The sequence below is a fragment of the Pteropus alecto genome, unplaced genomic scaffold (assembly GCF_000325575.1).
Source record: "Pteropus alecto unplaced genomic scaffold, ASM32557v1 scaffold66, whole genome shotgun sequence".
In the NCBI taxonomy this organism is placed as follows: Eukaryota; Metazoa; Chordata; class Mammalia; order Chiroptera; family Pteropodidae; genus Pteropus; species Pteropus alecto.
In genome coordinates this window covers 2,839,452-2,844,896 of record NW_006438869.1, presented here as the reverse complement: position 1 = coordinate 2,844,896, position 5,445 = coordinate 2,839,452, and the positions used below count along the sequence as shown (strand labels likewise).

General features: G+C 34.7%; 1 pseudogene; it reads left to right on the top strand.

Moving 5' to 3' along the window:
* Nucleotides 1–4,470: 4,470 nt before the first annotated feature.
* LOC112483008 lies at nucleotides 4,471–4,589 on the top strand (annotated as a pseudogene).
* Nucleotides 4,590–5,445: the final 856 nt, after the last annotated feature.

Here is a 5,445-nt window from a genome sequence, read left to right as displayed (position 1 = left end):
CTTGGCAAGGGAGCGTTACTAGCCCTGGACATATTCCTAACTTCTGATCTTCCTGCTCTAGCTATAAGATCACTCAAATGCAGCCACTGTGACCTCCGGGGTAGGTGTACCAGTCAGCATCATCAGCTACCTCTAAGTCCTCTGACTGCAGTTGGGGGAAGCAGCTCCTGGGTGTCTTCCTGTCCAGCAGGAACCCAAGGAAAATCTCAACAACTCCAAATAAGTCTCACTATCTGTCAAATTAGGCCAGGCTCCTGGCCAGTTTGACTTCTTATAGCTGTTTAGGGTCAAAAAATAGAAAATGTACACATGGAAGCAGAAGATGGGATAAAGGAAATAGGGGATTCTCAGGCCCTCATCACCTTGAGTTTTCGTTTCTCTTTCAACCCAACTCACCTACGTCATCTGGGACCACAGCTTGAAGAGCTTCGTTTGTATGCCTGCTTCCCCCCAACTCTGATTATCTCCCTGTTACAATGCTCTCTTTTAGTTTGGCACGTCATATATTCTGCATCTTCAAAGAGGCATTTTCTCGACCTCTTTCTCTGGTATATAATGTGGAATGGCTGCCCGGTGCCTGGCTTACACTGAATAGAAATAAATCTATCAGTTTAGCATTTTCAAAACATTGTCTTCTAAACACAATTTTGGATTAAATTTCATTTACACCACAGAATGAGACTGACATTTTCTCCTCCAATTACTAATCATGATTTGGGATACCACACAATCATTCAGGATCAAATTCTATAATTTAGATCTTATTTTCCAAAATTCTAGAACTGGGAGGATTATTAGGAACTGTCGTGGTATCCTATACTATGCTTGATGATAAGAGTGAATTTCAGCCTCTCTTGGAAATATTCTCTTTCCATGAGAAGGAAGAATATGTTTCTTTTCTTTGAATTAGTATCACTAAAGCACAACTGATTTTAGCACTTTTTCCATCCTAAGTCCATTCAAATGTAGGTGCAGAACAATGTTGAATCATTTAACCCAGGAAGCGAGAGATGCCTGCTCTAAATGAGTCAGACAGACATCTGGTTAATGTAGGGGGGAAAAAAACCACAAAGATGGGATTAGAGAAGGCTTTCTTTAGATCACTAGTATTTGATAACATATCTAAGTCAGAAAGGATTAATCGACTGGGTCCTTGGAAGTTATACTTTTAGTACATCCTTTATTTATGTAACTGTCTTTTTTCCTTATTTCTTTTGTACCTGTTCCTTGTCTTGTTGCCTTAAGATGCAAGGCGTTATTTGCTCTTTTTTGTTCAATGAGCACATATAAGTGAATATTAATTTCAAATAAATAACCTTCAAAATATTCCATATAAATAATTGAAATTCTTAAATGTTATATTTTTAGAAAATTAAAGATCCACAGGCTAAATAAATCACATTTCAACCACTCCATGTTATTAACGGGATGCTTTCCTTTCCTAATGAAATCCTGTAACTTAGAATTATCTGCTGAGAAAGAAATGACTTGTTAGTAAAGGTTTACTTTTCCCCAGATTAAAAACATCTTCAAGGTTGTAAAATCAATACAATAAGCAAGCTGCTATTATGTTCCTTTAAATTTATGGGAAACCAGTTAGCAGGATGGAATAACAATGACATTTATTTACAGAGTCACAGAGGTAGGAATTGATTCAATTTGCCACTTGCGATACCAGATATTTAGATGACAAGAATATAACATTTTGGGGGGCAACGGGATGAAAACGCAACCTGGCTGACACCTCGATCTTAGCTTTGTCATACTCTGACTACAGAAACCAAGCCACACATTGCTGGACTTTTGATGTAGAACTACAGGCTAGTGAACACATACTCCACATCTATAACTGCGTAGTAATTTCTTACATAACAATAGAAAAATCTGCAATCCTTATAAATGAATATGTGCCTAATATTAAAGCCTCAAATAAATAAAGCAAAAATTAATGAAATTAAAGGGTGATACTATGTCTATATGTTATGTTTATATATAATATTTTATAATCTAAATATCTATATCTTAAATGTTAAGGAGTAATATTTGCTAAAAGTAGATAATTCTACAATTCTTGTAGTAGCTTTTAACATGCCCCCCTTAGAAAATGATAGAAAAATAAGAAAAAATATTACTAAAGATATAGAAGAGCTGAACATCACAATCAACCTCAACCACGAGCTTTAGGATCCAACTTCCACTGACAGTATCATATTTGGAAATGAAGAGTTATTTAAAAATTAGGTTCTAGTGGAATGCTATCAGCATGTGAGGGTAAGGATACATATAAAAAACGATAGAATACAATTAACTTATAAACTGCGAGGTTAAAAATATTTCTAAGTGCATTTATTATTTCAAATAACTTAATTTTAATGTGTACATATGTCGATTAATTATATATCATAAATAAGTCTCTAACTATTTTATCCATAACCGTGAAAATTCATATTACAAGTAAGCTAAGTATAATTTTCAAATTTTTTTCATCAGGAAAAAGAAGGAGGTCTCATATTTGGAATAGCCTAATATTCTTCCAGTCAGACTATTGTTATAAAAATCCTTAATAATATATCACTTGAAAGAATTCAGCAGAGGATTGAACAGATAATATAAGACTATGCGGTGTGTTTCATAAGTATGTGAATGTCCATTATAAATAAATCTATTAACAAAATGATTAAGAATAACACTATCAGTTCCCTATTATGGTTAACAAATGGTTATTTATTTTTTTTAACACATATTTATTTAACACTCCTTTGCAGCCAGTGCTGAAGATGAATGGGTAAAGGAACAAACGCACATCTCTTCAGTTTTTTACGTTATATCTGGTGACCAGTGATAACTCATTTCTCTTGTGCTGGCCCTTTCTAGACTAGATACGATGTGAATTACAGCCCCTGTCCTGTTTCTTCTTTGTACACCCCTTGCTGGTGATTCTTACTGGCAAACTCTTAGAGAGAATAGTTCTTGATTTCTCCTATGACATGAAAAAAAACCTTAAGAATTTTGCAATAAGACTGATTTCTAAGATATGATCTCCAAGATATCAAAATAAAATTGAATTTTCTTTCATGTTCATCCATTAGTTTCCAGAAAAATTTTCTTAATAAAAGTATGAGTTTTTCAATTAGGAAAACATTTATTATTTGTTTGTTTGTTTGTTTCTTTGTTTTAACATCTCAGAAATCAAGATACACCTTACAATTAATCGTATATCAAGAGTTGATTTGTCTGCAGACTTTTTCTGTCCTCTGCTGAAAAATTGCTTCACAGAATGACAAACTATTTTATAATAGTTTGGATGTTAAATGTGATTAAATATGGTAGATGCAACCCATGTAGAAACATCTGTAACATTTCTAACCAGTAACACTGGTTGTTCTATCCTGAGGAGAATATGTAGCTGGTATATTCTTGGATTTTTTTTTTTTTCAAGAGAAAAATAAGATATTTTAAGGTAACAAACTTGCAATGTTCTCATCTCTCAAGCTACTGAACACTGTGCAACGACTTCCTCCCTTCCACTCTTATCTTCTTTCAGTGGGAGTGTACTTTTACAGGAGAGAAACATGCCTGAGTTTCAGCGTTTTGTGGATTTATGCAGAAGCTAATAGAGCACAGAACAAAATAAAACTAGAGTGACAGATCCTAAAAAGTGATATTTCTCACACTAGTGGAATGCTGATAGAATCTGGGGGAGAAAAACTTATGGGTGGATAATTTTAAGAAACTTGTTGATCATGTTCTACTTTAGAGATTTATAAAGAAATCTACCGCTAGTACAGACTGTCAGAAACCCTGCAGTGGTGACTCGAAGAATCCCCTGTCACCCCACCTTCATCACATGAACCTATTCATACCTTATGGGATATTCATCTTCCAAAAAATACCGTGGATCACAATTCTTGGGTTATAATATATAGTTTATTAAAGCATTGATTTTTGAGGAATTAAACACTGAGGATTCTTTGAAATTAATACATTCATTTTGATCCCTCGAAGACTCAGTGTTGTCTCTAAAGCAGATCAAGAGCTGATCCAAACCAGGGATGGCAATGCGATCCCCAAGGATGACAGCATGAAGCAGAGGATAATAGGTATGGTTTATAGCCCTAATAGTCCTTAATCAGGCAGATGTTAGCACCAGGATCCTACGTTACTTTTTCTATATTCAGATTAATAATCTGGGAGTTCAATAGTCCCAAACTTTTGAAAAACCAAAAGTTTTTGTAGCTCTGTCCCACTGAACAGTTATATTGATGAGGATCAATACAGTTTCTCCCATCTAGTGTGAATATTCATATGTTTATAGGTAGAACTAGTGGGATTAATTATAGGTGCTACCTGGGACTCCACAAGGGTATGAGGTGTTATATAACATGTAACGTATGCGTAGTCTTACCTTACATTTTGAAATGCGTTTGGTATTGAATGAGAAAATAAGCACCTACATTTAATGTATTTTTTTACTATGGCCATGCTACCCTGAACAAGCCCGGTCTCGTCTGATCTCAGAAGCTAAGCAGGGTCGGGCCTGGTTAGTACTTGGATGGGAGACCACCTAGGAGGACCAGGTGCTGTAGGTGTAAAAAATAAAAACATAAGGGATTGTAAACTGACAAGGTCCTTGCAATCTGTGAGGTCAATCAAGGGTTGTCTCGCGTAAAAAAATAAATTAATAAATAATTATTACAATGTACATTTATATAAGATCCTAACAGTCAAATATAATTTTTGTATTCAAATTATGTAACATACATATGCATTATATATATGCATTATATAAAATATATACCAGCATGAATTTGATTTTTGTCCCCTCTTTTTTTAAATGTTTAAACTATGAATCAGCACTGTTGTATTAGCTTACTAAAACTGCCATAAACTAGGTGGCTTAAACAACAGAAATGTTTAGTTCCAAAGGCTCAAGTCTTGAGATGAAGGCGTCCACAAGGCTCCTTCTGAGGCTTCACCGCTTGGTGCATAAATTGTTATCTTCTACGTGTATGTTCATAGCATCCTCCCTCTGTACATGTTGTGTCCCAGTTTCTTCTTTGTATAAGGATGTCTTTCATATTGAATTGGGATTCACTCTAATGACCTTATTTAACTTTAACTTTAGCTCTTTAAAGACCCTATCTAAGTCACATTCTGAGGGACTGGGAATTGGGACTTCAACATATAAATTTTGGAGGGACACAATTCAGCCTCTAATAACAGTCTATATGAAAGTCCTTATTATTGGAACTAAAGAACAATTACATAAAGATGGAAAAGAAGAAAATTGGACCTCAGTAGATGTACTTTCTGTTTATCTATACAAATGTTGCATTAACGCTACACCAACCATCATTAATTTTCACCCTCTCTTTTCAGATAGATTCCTTTATCGATGCTGAATAAAGAGGGAAACAAACTCCAAACAGGGAAGAAACAATGCAA